Source organism: Gossypium hirsutum, chromosome A11 (assembly GCF_007990345.1).
Source record: "Gossypium hirsutum isolate 1008001.06 chromosome A11, Gossypium_hirsutum_v2.1, whole genome shotgun sequence".
NCBI classification, from domain to species: domain Eukaryota; kingdom Viridiplantae; phylum Streptophyta; class Magnoliopsida; order Malvales; family Malvaceae; genus Gossypium; species Gossypium hirsutum.
The window spans coordinates 85,757,537-85,764,501 of record NC_053434.1 but is presented as its reverse complement, the minus strand read 5'-3'; positions in this window follow the sequence as shown (position 1 = coordinate 85,764,501).

Sequence of the window (6,965 nt, the reverse complement as noted above, 5' to 3'; positions counted from 1 at the left end):
CGTTTTTTAAGAAAAAGCTACTAATTTTTATTTTTTTAAATTTAATATTTAAATATATCAAATGGTTTAGATTAAATATTTTTGTAGAATTTCATCATTTAACAAATATTAAGTAAACTTTAAATCCTAAACCATTTAATATATATAAAGTTTATTTATTATCTCTTAAATAATTTAAACTATAATCATAATTTTAAGATATTAAAATTAATATTATCTCTTTTACAATTATATAAGAAATTATTTAATATATAAATTAAAAAATACTAATTAATCTAAACCCTAAACCTTTAATCCCTGAACTTTAAACCCTAAAATCTTAAAACATAAACTATTAACCTTGAACCCTTAACCCCATAACCTCTAACCCTAAACCTTAAATCCCAACCCTTAAACCATAATCCATAAACCTTAAAATACTAACTCATAAACCTTAAACCCTTAACCATATACCCTAAATCGTAAACCCTAAATTATAATGATAATTGATTCAATATTTTAAAATTAATACTATCTCTTTTACAATTATATAAAAAAATATTTATCATATAAATTAAAAAAAACTAATTAATCTAAACCTTAAATTCCTAATCCTTATTCCTTAATCCCTAAATCATAAACCATAAATCCTAAAACATAAACCCTTAACCCTAGACCCCTAACCCTTAACCCCTAACCATAACTCCTAAACCTTAAACCCCAACCCTTAAACCATAATCCCCAAACCCATAATCCATAAACCTTAAAATAATAACTTGTAAGCCTTAAACCCTCAACCATATGCCCTAAACCGTAAACCCTAAACTATAATGATAATTAATTTAATATTTTAAAATTAATACTATCTATTTTACAATTATATAAGAAAATATTTAACATATAAATTAAAAAACAATCAGTCATATACCAAAAATCTTTAAAATTATTTTAAATAATAGTTTTTAAATTTTTTCATTTTTAACAAATATTTTTCTATGTTTTTACTTTCAAATTTTTTCTACGTGTCATTATTTTTTCTGAAGAATTTAAATATTCAATTAAAAATAAATTGTATTTTAATATAAATAAACCAGTTAAATTATAAATAGACAAATGAAATGTTTTTTGCGGCGTTTTTAAAAAAGCACCGCTAATACTCGATCTATAGCGGCGTTTTTAAAAAAGCGCCGCTAAAGCCACTAAAAGCTCAATACAAAAAGACGGCGTTTTGCAAAATTTTTTATCGAGCATTAGCGGCATTTTTAAAAAAGTGCCTCTAAAGCCACTAAAAACTCAATAAAATTTTTTACGGCGTTTTTTTTAAAGCGCCGCTAATACTTGATCTATAGCGGCGTTTTTAAAAAAGCGCCGCTAACGCCACAGAAGCTTAGTTAAAACGACGGCATTAAGCATAAGTTTTGCGGTGTTTTTTGAAAAGTGCCGCTAAAGGTGAACCTATAGCGGCGTTTGTTAAAAAAAGCTGCTAATGCTTGATCTATAGTGGCGTTTTTCATTCAAACGCGGCTAAAAATGCCGCTAGAAACCTGTTTTGTTGTAGCGCTTGACTATCTGTGACACACGACCTGGCACATGGGAATGTGGTTCGGCCATGTGTCCCCTGCATCTTAAAATTTAGAAACAGAATGCTCAGAATTGGGTACACGGGCAGAGACATGGGCGTGTGTCTTAGCCATATGTGATACACGTACTAGAACACTGGCTGTGTCTTGGCCGGGTGAAACCTGCACCTAATTTATGAAAAATTAAATTGACCACATGGCTTAGCACACGGGCATGTGGCAGGCCGTGTGGCACAAGTCAGAAAGTTACATGGGTAAGGGAATGGGTTGGGACACCCTCGTGTGCCTCACATCAAATGCTCACATAGCTTGAGATATGGGCATGTCACTTGGCCGTGTGAGCCATACGACCTACTCACACGGGTGTGTGACCCCTGTACATAAGAAAAATTTTGAAATTTTGCAAAATTTCTTTGAGTCCCCGATTTAGTCCCGACTTGTTTCTAATGTTTAAATTGGGCCTCGAGGGTCCATTTAAGGGACAATATGATTAGTTTCGGATATGAATAATAAATGTCTTGAATTAGCTGTAATTATTTTGTAAACTCTGATAATGCTCTATAACCATGTTTCAGTGATGAATACGGGTTAGGGGTGTTACATTTATTGGTATCAGAGTTACGATTTAGCCGATTCTTGGACTAACGTAGCAAGTACGAGTTTAGCTATACATGCCATTATATGAATTATGATAGTGTGATATCTCCTAACCATTTTTAAATGTGTTTTCATATAGTAATGTTATTCAACCAAGCTAGAGCTGAATTCGAGGTAGCTGAGAGCACTGCTCAAGCTTCTGTTCAAAGTCTACTACTAGAGTTTAATTTTCTTACTTCTTGATAAAATCGTCAACTCAACACAGAAAAAAAGGTACATCTTTAAATATTAAATCAACTTGATAAATGGTTTAAATATTTGAAATGGTTTTCTTTTTAAGTTTTGATTATGTGGGTTACATATTGTTTTAAGATTCTCATTTGTTCCTGAAAATGAATATTAACTGATCTATTTATGTTGTTATAGTAGGTTTTATAATTATATAATATATTTGATTAAAACATATTTAGTATGCAAATTTGTGTTAATAAATGAATGAATTTTATGGTTATTCGGATTTGATTTAGTTCAAAGAATTGTTAAATGTAGTAGTTCATACGTTTTATATTATTCCATTTGTTAATTGTTTAAAGAAATGACATGAGCAATTGTAAATGAAAATTTTTATGAGCATCGATGGTTGGATTTTGAATTAAATTTTATGCATGTTTATGATAATGGTTATGAAAAAAAAAAGTTGCTAGTTTTTCATTATGTCATATTTTTATCTTTGAGATGTGACTTTCATTGATATATTTAATATAGGCTTGTTTCTATACATGACCTATTCAATTATTCTTGATAGTTAACTTATTATGAAAAACTCTTATGGTTTTAAAAGTATTTTGGATCAAACTCGGGACCTCTCGTACCCGAAGCAAAAATCATACCACTAGACGCAACTGCCTTGCATTTGAAGATTTTGACATATTCCCTTAAGCAAATATTGCATATAATTATTTGGAAATTTTATTTATTGACTTTGTGGTATTATAGACTTCACATTAATTTAGACATTTCCAGTAGTAAATGTCACAATAGTACTTATATATGGATATAAAGTAAAACAATGATAGTAAAATTATCAATTTGTTACAATTTATTAAAATTGAAACGCATATTAAAGTAAACCAGAAGTTTATTGATACAAATACATTTACTACTTAACATGATTAGTTAGTCCATCCTGAATCATATATGATGTGAAAATTAATTGATATGGACATTCATTAAAGAACCAGAAGATTCTTTAATTTAAAGAATTCTCATTTGTTGCTTGTTCTCAATAGAAATTGATTGTTAGAAACTCACTAGCTAAAGTTGAGATTTAATGTCTTGCATTTCTAAAATGAATATGGGCCCATTCATCCACCATGTAGATGATTTTGATATTATATTATTTTGGTAGATGTATATACAAAATAATCACATATGTGTTACCAACTTGCAACCTGTTGTTTGCAAGATTAGTTGTTTAAATAATTAATTTCAAATCATGCAATTAAGATAATTCATTTTGCTAATATTGATGAGTTTATATCTCAGTATTTTTATTGATTGAGTTTGAAAAACTTTTGTAAAAGTTTGTTATTTATGTGCATAATAGTTTAGAGAAATTATTGATTGAATGCCTCTAGTTAATTTCAGATCATGCAATTAAGATAATTAGTTTTGATAATATTGATGAGTTTATATATCAGTCTTTTATTGATTGAGTTTGAAAAACTTTTGTAAAAGTTTGTTATTTATGCACATAACAGTTTAGAGAAATTATTGATTGAACGCCTCTGGTTAATGTCAAAACTATTACTTATGAGAACTAAACTTCCTATTCAACATGAGATTATGTTGATTTACGTGTTGTATTCATCAAGCCAATAAGTTATAAGTACTCCCCATTACAATTGATATTTGGTCAAGAGCTTAATATTTCTCATCTTTGAATTTTTGTATGTGCATATATGTTCCAATTGCTCCACCACAACAAAGATGAGTGAATATTAAAATAAAGTTGGGAATATATATTAATTATGAGTCTCCTTGTATTATTATATGTTTTAAATGTATTATAGATTCAATTATGACATGATTTGTGATTACTATTTTGATTTGATAGTTTTCTCAATATTAGGGAGAGTGAAATAATAACTTGTAATAAGTTAGAAGGGAGAGTAATTTGAACCAGAAGTTCAACTAGGATAACTCATTAAAGTTCCAAATATGAAAATTCTCATAAAAGAAAATAATAAATCTAGATGGTCATATAGTGAAGGCAGATGCTTTAGAAGAGACCCAAGACATAAATAATAAGTGAAACTCCAGAAGATATTCAGGTACCTAAAACTGATGATTAAAATAGTGAAAATAAGAGATCTCGATAAATTATGTCAATTTGAGAAAATGTCGAGCCAATAATAAAAGTGGTCGACAATGGTTTTGCATGCAATATTATTATTGAAATAATGAAATAAAAGGAGGATCTTAAATAAATCTATTGTGAAATATAGATAAGAAATAAATTGGTCAAAATAAAAGATGCAACTCAAGTACAACTAAATTTGTAGAGTTTTTGGACCAGTAGTCAAAATATTTAAAGGTATAAAACTAGTGAAGGTGCAAATTAAGTAGTTTTTCAAAACGTAATAAAATATGAAGTTTTTGCTTAGTCCTGATATTAATTATGAAAAGATATAATATTCTTTTGTGATGGATGTAATAACCTTTAGATATATTATTAAACTACAGTTCATAAAAGATTTAACTTGTGTCTAATGGTTGTTGTTACAACCTTTATGAATCACTATATAGTAAAGTTTATATTAAAATCCTTGAAGGATTTAGAGTGGCAGAAGCATATTGAAACTATCAAGAAATTGTTCATTTATATGAATTGAAATAATTAAACATATGTGGTAAATTTGACTTAGTCAATTGCAATTGAAAGAGGATTATAAAATGATCCAAAATACCTATTTGTATTTTTATAGGGGGATCATGATTAAAGTTTGTTATGATTATTGTTGAAACTATTCAAGAGATCAAAATATATTTCCCCCAAAATTTTCCCTCACTCATGACTTTCAAAAGAATGTTGATGTAAATGCTTAGCAAATACGTTCAAATGATCATTTGAAAAGCTAGTACTCAAGATTGAATACATAGAATATGAGATATTATGTAATGTTTTCATAAGGGGGAGTAAATACGGGCTATACTCTTTTTCCTTAACTGAGGTTTTGTCCCATTGGGTTTTCTTAGTAAGATTTTTAATGAGGTAGCATATTATGCGTATTATAGATACATGGACTCTTTTTCCTTTAATAGGGATTTTTTCCCCACAGAGTTTTTATCTTAGTAAGGTTTTAACAAGACACATTATCTACCAATGGACATCCAAGGAAAAGTGTTACGAATATCTTATTAAGTGAATGACCATTAAGATCAAGATTAGTTTTGATGTACTTTAAATTCTAATAGTCATTAGAAGTAAATCTCTACTTCATTTATACTTCTTATGCCTATAAATAGAGAGTTTGGATAAGCTTTGTAAATATTCCGATTAATCAATAAAATACGCTCTCTCTTTGCTCTCCCATTCTCTTTGTTCTTTATTCTCTGTCTTTTATTTTACAACAAAAACATTATTTTCTAAATTTAAAAACCCATGGAGTCCTTATTCAAAATCCATAATTTTATATTAAAAATTCAAAACCCAAAAATTGTTAAACAATAAGATCTTCAAATATAAATAGTTATGGGAATGCGAAATGAGTAATCAAATTTTAATAATGGTGATTACACACTATTAGGAGGTATGAAAGTATAGGAATGCAAAAATTAGTATTCACTAAGGTAGAAGAAAATAACCATTGAATAAAATTTTATGTACCCTTTAGATGAAAGCATGGGCAATTGAAATGAAACTAAACATTAACAAAAGCATGAGAAACTTCAATCAAACATGAGAAATTTGTTTTGGGGTTTTGTAAACTAGGAAAGAAAGTCTTTTTAAACGGTTTCTAAGTTTCGACTCGAAAGTTCTATCTTAATTTTTTTTTGTAAATTTTTATATTTTTTACATATATATTTTGAATTTTTAGAATTATTTATTTAGAATTATTTATTTTTAAAAATAATTTAACATAATTTTTAATATTTTTAAGAATTTTTATTTTTTTTAGATTTATTGTTAAGAAAATTTTAAAAAAATCAAAATGATATTTTGGCTATCGTTTAAGAACAAAATTAATAATTAACCATTTAAATTAATGTTTCACGTCATCATTTAACAAATAAAATTTAACGAACAAATAAAATTTAACGGAGGGGCTAATTTACACGTTTCAAAATGTATAAGGGTCAATTTACCCATTTTTTTACTAGATGGGTTGAAATGCAATCTGCCCCAAGTATAGGGGCTTCCCTAGTACTTTTGTTGATTTTAGTTTAAATGGTGAAGTTCATTTTAAATAAAAAAAACATATCTTAAAAAAAAAAACACCCTCATAATAATAAAGTCTATAACTGAGTTGATGTTACAAGATAATTGGCGACCAACTCAATTGGAAAATGGCTAAAATAATTTTTGTAACAAATAAAAAATATTAATATAAGGGTATCTATATCTTTTAATAGTTCATGTAAAATATTTAAAAGAAACTATTTAAAATAAAGAAGATTCAATCAATGCTTTATGGGGAATATTATGTATAAAATTTCATAATGTATTTTGTTTCACCTAGATAGTTGTATTAACGGGTAATTAGATTAGCCTTCTTGTTAAATGGGATTAGTCCCTTAACATTATTC